The following is a 14,051-nucleotide window of genomic DNA, read 5'->3' as shown; positions in this document are numbered from 1 at the left end:
TGCCCCTTGCTTCCTGAACCCAGGAACGCGACGCTGCACATGTGATACCCCAGCGATTTGCATAGGTTCCGTGGGCTCACCTGCAGCAACCACACTTGCACCCCTGCTTTACCTAGGGGCAGCGTCTCCTGCGCCCCCTGACGCAAACGGCGATCAATACGGATAACCAAACTCATGGCAGACTCTAACGATGCAGGAGTCTCATACATCAGGAGGGCCTGTTTAACTCTTCCTGAAACCCCATGCATAAACTGACTCCGCAGCGCTGGGTCGTTCCACTGTGTGTCTACTGCCCAACGGCGAAATTCTGAACAATAGTCTTCCGCCATACGTTCCCCCTGATGGAGGGCACGGATTTTAGATTCCGCTACAGCCAATCTGTCGGGGTCATCATAAATGAGCCCGAGTGCTGAAAAAACATTATCGACAGAATGAAATGTAGCAGAGTCGGCTGGTAAGGAAAACGCCCATGCTTGGGGGTCCCCACTCAGTAATGATAACACCAGGCCCACCCGCTGAGCCTCATTACCTGAGGAGACCGGGCGCATGCGGAAGTATAACTTGCAGGCCTCCCGAAAGATGACAAATTTGCTGCGTTCCCCAGCAAATCGTTCAGGCAGCGGAATCTTCGGCTCTGCACCGATACCTGCAGAAGCCGCTTGCACATTAGCTACAACCAGGCCCTGCTGCTGAACTGCCCCTTTCAACTCGGAGACCTGTAAAGACAGCGCCGCCAACTGGCGGTTTATGGAAGTCATGGAATACCAAAATATTGTGGGACGATTATAATGTTACGCGGGGCTGAAATACCCGGGGCCCCTGCGGAGTCCATCCAACTAGGGAAAACCCTGTCTGACCCTCAACCCAGGGTTTTTGCTAATGGTGCAAATGCCTGAGCCTCCAGCCTCTCCTTATCTCCTGCTCAGCCCTAAGCTGAACCCTCCACCCTCCACCCAGTGAGTTGTCAAACCACCAAAGCCCACACAGTAATGACAGACAGGGAGAACTTAAACCACACAGCACCGCATACACACAGGACAATACCGTAATGTGAACAGGGCAAAACAAAACACAAATATAGGAAGGCGAAAAGGTAACAACGGATCATACGACACCAGATACGAATTTCTCTCTCCAACACCTCCTCTCCAGACCGGAACCACTTGGTATGAAACACAAGCTATAATCGGCGACGCCCACAGGCCAGCACGACTATTTAAAGACTGTGGGCGTGACCAAACATCCCACCTGATTTCCAGCTAGATTAACCCCCGATAACCTGAGTAAAATCAAGCCGGCGCCACTGAGGCTATAGTGGACGGAGATGGAACTACCGCTGCCTGCCGGACGCTGTGGTGTGAATAGCGTCCGACATGACAGACCATCTCCGATACCTGGACGCAGATGTCATCTTTCTGCAGGAGACGCGGCTGACGACTCGGGGGCTCATGAGGGAGGCTGAGAGGGAATGGCGGTCTGGTCCCTCTTTTTGGTCACTGGCTGTGGAGCCGTACGCCGGGGTCGCCATTCTGTTTAATGCCAGGGATGTGACAGTACATAGGATGACGGAGGTGGTTATGGGAAGGTGTCTGGTCCTGGAAGTCACTGTCCATGGGAGGCGACTCCGGCTTATTAACATCGATGGGCCACAGACGGTGACTGACAGGATACAGTTATTTAATGATGTCAAGCCTTATCTGTTCACCTCTCTTCCAGTGATAATGGCGGGGGACTTTAATGCCATACTGACATCAGGTGACAGCTCCTCAGGTAGAACCGTGACGAGGGATGGTAGGATCTTGAATAACATAGTCCTGCAGGCCGGATTAGGTGACGTCTTTAAACGGGGAGGTCGAAAGCTAAAATTAACCTATTCCTGCTCCAATAGAGGCAGTAGAATAGATCTGGCTTTTGTAAGTCCCATGGAAGTCATTGGTGCCATGAGTGAGAGAGTCGTCCCATACTCAGACCATCTTGCCCTATATTTCTGCCTGGGGGCCGCTAAGCGAGCTGATGTGGTAGGGGGTTATGGAGACTCAATTCTAGCCTCCTCCATGATGTCTCTGTCCAGAGTTGTGTCCACTTCCTTTTGCAGGGTCATCTACAGAGAGTGGACTTCTATGACAACATGGCCGACTGGTGGGAGGACGTCAAGGATGATATCAGATACCTCTTGAAGAGACTGTCAGTTAAGAAAGGCAGGAGTAAGTATAGCCAGTACCTAAGGCTGCGCAAAGAATTGGAGTCACTCTATTCTGAGGGCGGGGGTAATAAAGAGAAGATCGACCGGCTGAAATCTGAGATAAGGCAGTATCAGTACAGCAGGTATACCTCCTTGGTTCTCGAACGGGATTATGGGGTCTTAGGGGCACCTGATCCCTTTGAGAATTGCCGGGAGCAGGTGGCCAATAAATCGGTCGCAGGTCTCGACTCCCAGGGTGTATTGCAGGAATCTCTTGAGGGTATCCTGGGGGTTGTGAAATCTTATTATACTGACTTGTTTCAGAGGAAGGCTTTGGATAAACATAAAAGGACTCAATTCTTGGAGGCAACTCCAACGCCTGATACTGATGATCTGGACTTTTCTCCTTTGACAGCAGAATTAACGGTGGAGGAGGTTAAGGAGGCCATTGATAAGTTACATCTGAAGAAGGCACCAAGTCCGGATGGTATAACAGCAGAATTTTATAAGAAATTCAGAGACCTCCTGGCTCCAATTCTTGTGGATGTTTACAAAAATTGTCTAGAAAATCACCTGATGCCTCCATCCATGAGAGTGTCCTCATTAATCCTGCTGTCTAAAGGTAAGGAGCCGAGCGACATCAAGAACTGGAGGCCAATTGCCCTCTTGAATTTTGACAGGAAGATTCTGGCAAAGATCCTGTTTTCTAGGTTAGTCTGTTTGTCCCCGGCACTGTTGGTAGGCTCTCAGTTTGGCACGGTAAAAGGGCGGAACATCTCTGGAGCAGTCATTTCGATACGGGGATGTTTGAGAGATGTAAAGCTCTGCGGTGTGGGAGATATGTTGTCAGTCTGGACCAGGCTAAAGCCTTTGACAGAGTTGATCATGATTATCTGTGGGCCACTTTGTCAAAGTACGGTATTCCAGGACAATTTGTGGATTGGCTGACGACTTTGTACAGAGAGGCGGTGAGCTTTCCTCTGATTAATGGTTGGCAGGGTGGCACTTTTGGAGTTGAGGCAGGGGTGGGACAGGGCTGCCCGCTGAGTCCACTCCTGTATGTTTTTGCCATAGACCCGTTTTTGAGGTCACTGCAGGAGGGTAACTTTTGGGGGGTGCCGGTCCCCCACTGCTTGCCTCTGAAGGTGGTTGCCTACGTGGATGATGTGACGCTGGTGATATCTAATCCTCATGAGGTGCAGATGTTGTCTGCGGCCATCAGAAGTTACTCAGGGACCTCCGGGTCTCTGGTCAACCTTGAGAAGAGTCAAGCTCTGTGGACATTGCAGTCTGACCCAGACTTTGATCTGCCGCAGTTTGTTAAGGCATCCACCCATATTAAGATCTTAGGGGTTAAATTCGGGAGGGAAGATAATGCCAGCCTAAATTGGGAGGAAAAATTGGAGACCGGAAATGCAAAGGTTCAGCGATGGAAGAACTGGAGGCTGACTTACAGAGAAAGGGTTGCTATGTTGAAGACTTACCTGGTCCCCGTCTTCTTGTATGTCTCTGTCGTTTTTCCTTTGCCAGAATCCTTCTCGGCGAGGCTTCTCAGCCTGTTCTTCCTGCTCTTGTGGGGGAACAGGATGAACCTGATAAAGAGGGCTATAACGTACCTATGGCGGAGTGAGGGCGGGCTGGATATGTTAAATCCAAGGGTTTGCTTTGACTCCTTGTTTCTGAAAGTAAATTTTGGGAGCATGGTTTCAAACAGAGCTCCCTGTGGGCGAATAGTATCAGGTATTGGATATTGCCTTTTGAAGAATCTTGGGTGCGAGGCGGTAGTCTCAAGAGGAGGAGATGAACAGGTGACCACCTTCCCCAGTATTTGGAATATGGTCTGAAGTGTGTCAGGAAGTGGGGACTGGAGAAGTCCTACATTGAGAGTAATACAAGGAAAGATCTGTGTGCTCATATATGTAGGACTTTCTTCTACTCTCCACTGGCCCTAAGAGATTGTGCCACCAGGACTCTTCAGGACAGTCTCCGATTCCTCAACGGGAGGCGACTTCCAGCAATGTTTTTTGACATTGCTTGGCTGTCGCTACATGGGAAGCTCTTTGTGAGGGGGAACTTAAAATATTTAAGTGTTTCGGATCAGAACTGTCCCCTTGGTTGTCAGCAGGAGGAAACCATGGAGCATTTTATTTGTGATTGCTGGGGAGGTAGGGAAATATGGACGGAAGTATCGACCAAGCAGAAAATCCCCAGACTGCTGTCCCTGAATTACCCTGACATTATCTATGGAGTCCCATCCACTGACGGTAACATCGACAGGGGGACAATGTACCTGATCATTACCACCATTAAGTATTACCACTGGCACGTGAGAACCCGAGTGTCCCTCCACAGCGAGCCCTTCCATCCCGTCACCACAGCCACAAAGATACTGTCCGAGCTCAGATGGATAAGAGCGATAGAGATAAAGAAAAGTCAGAGTAATTGGAAACTATGGAGGAATGTGTCTGTGGGATAATAACATGATCGTGCTACTAAAAGTGTTTATTTCATATTCTTCCTTCCACAGGAGTGAACTCTAAGTTACCTTTTTCCTAATGTATTAATTTAGTTGTATAATTATTGTCTGATGCATTCATGAGAATTTATGTTTTGTATTAAGGAAGAATTCTGTTTATTTTAATTGTATTTGTTGGTTTTGAACAATAAAAATTGCCCCCTATGTACAAGAATATAACTACTATAATACTGCCCCTATGTACAAGAATATAACTACTATAATACTGCCCCTATGTACAATAATATAATTACTATAATACTGCTCCTATGTACAAGAATATAACTACTATAATACTGCTCCTGTGTACAAGAATATAACTACAATAATACTGCCCCTATGTACAAGAATATAACTACTATAATACTGCCCCTATGTACAAGAATATAACTACTATAATACTGCCCCTATGTACAATAATATAATTACTATAATACTGCTCCTATGTACAAGAATATAACTACTATAATACTGCTCCTGTGTACAAGAATATAACTACAATAATACTGCCCCTATGTACAAGAATATAACTACTATAATACTGCTCCTGTGTACAAGAATATAACTACTATAATACTGCCCCTATGTACAAGAATATAACTACTATAATACTGCCCCTATGTACAAGAATATAACTACTATAATACTGCTCCTATGTACAAGAATATAACTACTATAATACTGCCCCCTATGTACAGGAATATAACTACTATAATACTGCCCCTATGTACCAGAATATAACTACTATAATACTGCTCCCTATGTACAACAAGAATATAACTACTATAATACTACCCCCTGTGTACAAGAATATAACTACTATAATACTGCCCCCTATATACAAGAATATAACTACTATAATACTGCCTCTATGTACAATAATATAACTACTATAATATTGCCCTCTATGTACAAGAATATAACTACAATAATACTGTCCCCATGTACAAGAATATAACTACATTACTATAATACTTGTGACGCTCAGGAACAGAAAACGTCAGAGAATGGACCTTCGGGATCGCGGATCTGGAGCCCTTGGGCCGAGCGCGCCAGGTGATAACTGACCCCTATACAGGGATCTTTAGGGGCAGGACCGCAGGGGTCAGAACCGCGACAGCCGGTTCCAAGAGGGACGGCTCGAAGGACAAGTAAGGCTTAAAGCGGGACAGGGATGCTGGACAGAGCAAAGGGTACCTGATCAAGAGGTACTGGAGGAGGAAGGAACCAGGCAGCAAATACTTGTGAGGGCAGCAGGAGAAAGGCACAGGCGGGAAGGGAAGGCAGAGGTGGAAGCCCCAGGGGCAGGTATAGCAAAGAATGGACTGAGGGCAAGAGACCCAGGAAGGGAAGGAGACAGGCCAGGGGCACGTATACAGACGATAGGCAGGAGGAACACTGAGCGGAATGCACAGACAGGACCAGGCGGGACAGACAGGGAGGAAGGCAACAGAACAGGGACAGGGATGAAGCAAACTGGAACTGAAGGAACCACAAGACTAGAGAACTATAGTGAAACTATAGGGGCCAGAACTGTGCAGGGATACCACACAATCAATAGGCGTCTTTCCCATAGGGAGGACGCCTGAAATACCTCATTGCCAGGAAGTAGTCACAAAGCCCTTCCCCTCAGCGACGCCCACCGTCAAGTAAAGAGAGCGGTCGGGCGTGCACCCGCGGCCTAAGGGTGGCGCACGGGACTGCAGCAGAGAGGGAGCGCGGACTAGAAAGAGCGCAGGTGGAGGAGCGCCGGTAAGCAGAGGCTGCGGCCGGTAAGCAGAGGCGGTGGCGGGTGCCGACGCTGATGGGGCATCGGCGGGCACGGCCGCCGATGTCACAGTGCCCCCCCCTTCTGAGATTGGCCAAAAATTTTTTCAGGATAAGAGGGGCATTAACATTCTCTCGAGGCTCCCAGGACCTTTCCTCGGGACCAAATCCCTTCCAATCGATAAGAAAGAGTCTTTCCCCTGACTCTTTTCATGGCCAAAATGTTGTTTACTTCAAAGACGTAATCCGACCCAATTGGTGAAGGAGAAGCAATGGGAGCTGGTTGGAACCGATTAAGAACCACAGGTTTCAGGAGCGAGACATGAAAGGCGTTACAGACCCGGAGTGAAGCTGGCAACCTCAGTTTATAAGCCACCTCATTGATGCGTCCAAGTACTTCGAAAAGACCGATGTATTGGGGACTCAACTTGTAAGAAGGGACTCTCAGGCGGATAGGCTTGGTCGAAAGCCAGACTTTCTTAATTCGGGCACTGGCATTCGCGAGCGCCTCCCTGGTCTCCTTCCAGACTTGCGAAAATTTCATGGCGAGAGTATCTGCTGCGGGAACTCCTGACGACATGGAAAAGGGCAGAGGAACACCAGGATTCTGACCTGAGACCACAAAAAACGGCGACTTGGTTGATTCGCTGGGATGATTATTATGGGCAAATTCTGCCCAAGGTAGAAGTGAGACCCAATTGTCCTGATGGGCATTGGAAAAGTGACGTAGGTAAGTTGCCAGAACTTGATTAATCCGTTCCACTTGCCCGTTGGTCTGTGGATGATAAGCGGAGGAGAAGTCGAGAGAAGTGCCCATAAGCCGACAGAGAGCCCTCCAGAATCGAGAGGTAAACTGGACCCCACGATCAGACACAATCCGTTGAGGAAGACCATGCAGCCTGAAAATCTGGTGGATGAAGATCTCGGCCAACCTTGGTGCTGATGGCAGTCAGGGCAAGGGGATGAAATGGGCCATCTTGGAGAAGCGATCTGCTACGACTAGGATGGTAGTGCATCCAGCAGAGCGGGGCAAATCTGTCACGAAATCCATTGCAATTTGCCGCCAAGGAGCCTCCGGAGCAGGTAACGGGTGAAGAAGACCAGAAGGCAGGCTCCTCGGCACCTTGTTCTGAGCACAGATCGTACAAGAGGCTACATAGTCCATCACGTCTTGGCGAAGGAAGTGCCACCAGTAGTAACGGGAGAGAAGCAAGAGGGTCTTCTTGGTCCCTATATGCCCAGCAACTTTGGAGGAATGCCCCCAGCACAACACCTCCGAGCGTTTGTCCTGAGGAACGAAGGTCTTGCCTGGCGGAGGAGTAGAGAAATTCACCGGTGCCACGGTGATAACTTTGGCAGGCTCGATAATATATGAAGGACCCTCATCCCCCTTAGGCGACTGCAAGGACCTGGAGAGTGCATCCGCTTTGATGTTCTTATTGCCGGGTCGGAAGTGAAGCTTGAAATCAAAACGGGAAAAATACAGGGCCCATCTGGCTTGTCTGGAATTGAGTCTTTGAGCGGATTGCAGATAGGCCAATTTTTTGTGGTCCGTGAAGATAGTAAAGGGGTGCACTGCCCCTTCGAGCAGGTACTGCCATTCTTCCAGAGCCATCTTAATGGCCAGCAACTCCTGGTCTCCAATGGAGTAATTGCACTCTGCTGGCAAAAAGGATTTAGAAAAAAACCCGCAGGGAACCAGACGCCCAGATGATGCCTGCTGGGAAAGGACCGCCCCAGCTCCGGTGGAGGAGGCATCCACCTCTAGGACAAAGGGCCTACTGGCCACCGATGTAAGATCGGTGTTGAAGCAAAGGAGCGTTTCAAGGCAAGGAAGGCGTCCTCGACCTCGGGAGACCAGCTGTTTGGCTTAGTTCCTTTACGGGTCAGGACCGTGATGGGCTTGGTCACTGTGGAAAAATGAGGAACAAACTGTCGGTAATAATTAGCGAATCCGAGGAAGCGCTGGATGGCTTTTATACCAACGGGACTGGGGCCACTTGAGTACCGCAGAGAGCGTTTCTGGATCCATCTTCAGACCGGAATCTGTGATTATATACCCCAAGAAGGGTAACGAAGTTTGCTCGAAGAGGCACTTTTCAATTTTGGCGTAGAGATGATTCTCCCGAAGATCATGCAGGACCATGCGTACATTTCTCCGATGAGAGGATAGATCGGGCGAGAAGATGAGAATACCATCTAAGTACACCACCACGCAGGAATACAGTAGATCCCGAAACACCTCATTAACAAATTCCTGAAACACAGCCGGAGCATTGCAGAGACCAAACGGCATGACTAAATATTCATAATCACCATCACGGGTATTGAAGGCAGTCTTCCACTCGTCCCCTGCGCGGATCCGGATTAAATTGTAAGCTCCCCGCAGATCCAATTTCGTGAAGATCCGAGCCCCCCTCAGCTGGTCAAAGAGTTCATGGATAAGCGGAAGCGGATACCGGTTCTTAACGGTGATATTGTTCAGGCCCCGGTAGTCAATACAGGGTCGAAGTGATCCGTCTTTCTTCCGAACAAAGAAAAAACCCGCGCCTGCAGGGGACGAGGATTTCCAAATGAAACCCTTGGCCAAGTTCTCCTGTATGTATTCTGTCATGGCCGTGGTCTCTGCTGGGGATAGAGGATACGTTCTCCCTCTGGGAGGGGTGGCTCCGGGGATCAGGTCGATAGGGCAATCATAGGCCCGATGCGGTGGCAGAGAATCCTCTTCCTTTTTGCTGAAAACATCGGCGTACGTGTGATATGGCGCGTGAAGGCCCGGAAGGTCGACTGGCCTAGGCAGGGAACGAGGATGGACGATGGCCCGCAGACAGCGTTCATGGCAGGAGTGACCCCAATGCAGAATCTCCCCTGAGCGCCAGTCGACAACTGGCTCGTGCAGCCTGAGCCAGGGCAATCCAAAGAGAACAGCATGGGACAATTGAGGCAGGACGTAAAAAGCTATTCTCTCGAGATGGAGCGCTCCAATTTGTAGGTCTACTTCGGCAGTAACCATGGTGATGAGCTCGGGTAGTGGTTTACCATCGACAGAGGCGATTGCACGCAGGTTTTTTAGGATGACCACCGGGATCTGGAGATTATTGACCTCTTCTTGACGAATGAAATTAGCAGCCGCACCCGAGTCCACATACGCCTCCACAGATCTACGCTCCCGTCCTGCAATAATCAAAGCTGAAAGAGTAAGGGGCAGAGAGGAATTATGATCACCTAGGGAGGCCTCTCTTACCTGGCCTTGGTGGAGGTGTTTCCTGGTCTCTCAGGACAGGAGCGCACAAAGTAGTTGGCTCCACCGCAGTACAGACAGAGACCATTCGTCATCCTTTCCCTGCGCCGCTGCTCGGACAACTTGATACGATCTATCTGCATGGGCTCGGGAGTGGCGCTAGTAGAGGATGCAGAGGAACATGGAATGGGAGCTTGATACAGCCTAAAGGGCCTTTTCTCCCTAGCCGACTCTCGAGCGCGTTCCAAAAAGCGCAGATCTATACGAGTAGCCAGGGATATGAGATCCTCCAGGGAGGTGGGGGTGTCTCGACCGGCAAGCTTGTCCTTCATTTTGCCTGAGAGGCCTCTCCAAAAGGCACCCACCAGTGCCTCATTATTCCATCCCAGCTCTGAAGACAATGTCCGAAAGCGGATGGCGTACTGTCCTACAGTCAGGGAACCCTGGCGGAGGTTAAAAAGAGCCTCCGTAGTGGAAGCTAAGCGTCCGGGTTCGTCAAAGACCTTGCGGAACATCTCCAGAAAATTTTTGATACTAGAAACTACGGGATCATCCCTCTCCCACAGAGGATTCACCCAGGCCAGAACCTCCCTCTCGAGATGGGACACTATGAACGCCACCTTGGCGCAATCTGTAGGGTATTGCTGGGGCAGAAGCTCAAAGTGCAGTCTGCACTGGTTTAAAAAACCCCAACATAACTTAGGATCCCCGCTATACCTGGAAGGCTTTCCCAGACGAGGAGGCGGAGACGAAACTGCGTCCCGGGGTAGGGTTGAGGTGGCCGCAGAGGACTGCAAAGCAAGCAGTCAATCGTCAACGGACGCCATGTATCCCAAGATGTGAGACTGAGCATAGCACTGCTGCGCGAGCTCCTGCTGGAGACTGGCTAAGAGGGGAGCATGCCCTGGGTCAGTGGTTTGCAGGGCGGACAGCCGGGTGTCCATGGATTTCATGAAGGACATTATCCGGGTCTGATTTTCTCGTAAGAAAAGCAGTTCCTTCTGCGTAGCGGCCGCGGCACCGGCGGGGTCCATGGCCTGTTGATACTGTGACGCTCAGGAGCAGACAACATCCGAGAGTGGACCCTCTGGATCGCGCATCTGGAGCCCCTGGGCCGAGCGCGCCAGGTAATAACCGACCCCTATACAGGGATTGTTAGGGGCAGGACCGCAGGGGTCAGAACCACGACAGCCGGTACCAAGAGGGACGGCTCGGAGGACAAGTAAGGCTTAAAGCGGCACAGGGATGCCGGACAGAGCAAAGGGTACCGGAGCAGGAGGTACCGGAGCAGGAAGGAACCAGGCAGCAAATACTCGTGAGGGCAGCAGGAGAAAGGCACAGGCGGGGAGGGAAGGCAGAGGTGGAAGCCCCAGGGGCAGGTATAGCAAAGAACGAACTGAGGACAAGAGACCCAGGAAGGGAAGGAGACAGGCCAGGGGGCACGTATACAGACGATAAGCAGGAGGAACACTGAGCGGAATGCACGGACAGGATGAGGCGGAACAGACAGGGAGGAAGGCAACAGAACAGGCACAAGGATGAAGCAAAATGGAACTGAAGGAACCACAAGACTAGAGAACTATAGTGAAACTATAGGGGCCAGAACTGTGCAGGGATATCACACAATCAATAGGTGTCTTTCCCATAGGGAGGATGCCTGAAATACCTCATTGCCAGGAAGTGGTCACGAAGCCCTGCCCCTCAGCGATGCCCACCGTCAGGTAAAGAGAGCGGTCAGGCGCGCGCCCGCGGCTTAAGGGCGGTGCACGGGACCGCAGCAGAGCGGGAGCGAGGACGAGATAGCGCGCAGGTGGAGGATCGCCGGTAAGCAGAGGCTGCGGCGGGTGCCACCGCTGATGGGGCATCGGCGGGCACGGCCGCCGCTGTCACAATACTGCCCTCTATGTACAAGAATATAACTACTATAATACTGCGCCTATGTACAAGAATATAACTACTATAATACTGCTCCTATGTACAAGAATATAACTACTATAATACTGCTCCTATGTACAAGAATATAACTACTATAATACTGCCCCTATGTACAAGAATATAACTGCTATAATACTGCTCCTATGTACAAGAATATAACTACTATAATACTGCCCCCTATGTACAAGAATATAACTACTATAATACTGTCCCCTGTGTACAAGAATATAACTACTATAATACTGCTCTCTATGTACAAGAATATAACTACTATAATACTGCCCCTATGAACAAGAATATAACTACTATAATACTGCTCTCTATGTACAAGAATATAACTACTATAATACTGCTCCCTATGTACAAGAATATAACTACTATAATACTGCCCCCTATGTGCAAGAATATAACTACTATAATACTGCCCCCAATGTGCAAGAATATAACTACTATAATACTGCCCCTATATACAAGAATATAACTACTATAATACTGCCCCTATATACATAATATAACTACTATAATACTGCTCCTATATACAAGAATATAACTACTATAATTCTGCCTCTATAAACATAATATAACTACTATCTTAGTGTTTCCTTAAGTGAAGACGTTTGCTGTTTTGAGCAGAAACCCTGTGTTATCAGACGTATCACCTTGTACAGTGAAGCTCCCAGCTCGGTCCTGTTCTGCTTCCTGTAGCAGATGCTTGCTGCGTCCTGACCTCAGTTCACCAGGCGGTTGTTGATGCTTTGCCAGTGTGAGTCATCATGTAACCCGGCAGCTCCACACACTGTTCATTTTGATGACTCGTGCCCCTTTTCCAATATTCCTGTCCTTTTAACCTTGGCCCCCATTGTGCTCCGCTACCTCCATAACCAGCAGCTTGACAAATGCTAAATCTCACTGCGGAGCTGACACAACCGCGCCGCTCAGATCTATAACAATTACAGCGGGGCAAGTAAAGTCTGGATGTGGGCAATTGCTTTTTGCGCGGGCAATAAATCACACCCGGAGCTCCGGATCCTGATGTTCTCATCACTGAGGCACTGAGCCGCCTGTTTTTATTTAATATTTAGAATCTTCTAAACAGATGTGGGTCGCCCTCCCAGGGTCGTGGGGCACTCGGTACCGGGCCGGTGTCAGCGGGATGTGTCACAGCAACGGTGACCCGATCCATGGCCCTGGGCGCCCAATTAATAGGGGAGATTGAATGGTGGAATGTAGTTAATGGAATAGTTCGTGACGCCAACTGTGGTGTTCAGCAAGTGAGATATTAAGCCGACGCTGCATGCAGATCCTCTGGGGCTGGTGGTGTGTTGCAGCCAAGATGGTGAAGCTCCGCACAGGTGAAGCTGTTGCCCCAGGGCAGTATAGATGTGGAATTAGAGGAGAGGCACAAGCGGTGTAGAAGCAGGTACCCAGATGTAGCAGTGCTGGGTGTGTTGGTGCAAGTGTGGCGCCCCTGAGGCTCAGACGCCACAGAGGTACTGCACCTTCTCCTAAGGTGTAGTGCCCCACCGCCTAGGTAAGTTCTGAACTCCTTTCCACGCTCCAACACTTGCACCTCACACAACAGGGTAGTTCTGCAAAACCACATTGCAGCTCAGTGCGTAGAGAGCAGAGCACCTCTGGTGGTTCCCTGCATGGAACACTGGATGTGCTGGGAGGTGGGTGAAGTTGAGATCCATATAAAAAATGGGGAAGGTTTAGAATTTAGATGTTCCCAAGAACTATACTTGTACGGCAGACAGCTGTAGCCTGCTTCAGGGACTCCTTGCTCCTGAGTCCCGGCTCACTATCCGTGTTGCTGTTGTGCCCCCAAGTCTTAGATGGGAGTAGTGCATTTACAGCCCACTACTCCACTGGTGTCTGCTGCAGGACCATTAGTATCCATACAACCTCGGGGACCGGGCCCCGGCCTTGCGCTTAGAACGTCTAGGCAGGGTTCTCTCCTAGCCCACGTCCTCTGTTCCCTTTTACTCCTTCGTTCCGTACTAGTCTCTCCTTCTCATGGAAGACCAGGTTTCAGTTCAATGTCTTTCTCCTTCTTTCCTTTCCCGTGGCAGCAGACCCAGGTCACTGAGGTCTGCTGCAGCACCTTCTTCCTCCATCCCTCTTCCAGGGATCTCCTTTCCTCACTCCTCTCAGACTGACCTGTAATTCTAAACCTTCCCACTCTTTTATGTATTCTAACTCCACCCGCCTCCCAGAACGTTTCGTGTTCCAAGCAGGGAGCCACCAAAGGTGCTCTGCTACACTCCAAGCAGGGAGCCGCAATGTGGCTTTGCTGAACTACTGTCTTGTGTGGGATGCAGGTGTTGGAGCGTGGTCAGGAGCCTCCAACTTACCTGGATGGTGGGGCACCACACCTCAGGAGGAGGTGCAGTACCTCTGTGGCGACTGAG

This window comes from Dendrobates tinctorius, unplaced genomic scaffold (genome assembly GCF_039654945.1).
Source record: "Dendrobates tinctorius isolate UK_male_01 unplaced genomic scaffold, ASM3965494v1 ptg000059l, whole genome shotgun sequence".
Taxonomy (NCBI): Eukaryota; Metazoa; Chordata; class Amphibia; order Anura; family Dendrobatidae; genus Dendrobates; species Dendrobates tinctorius.
Note: the sequence above shows the minus strand (reverse complement) of the source record.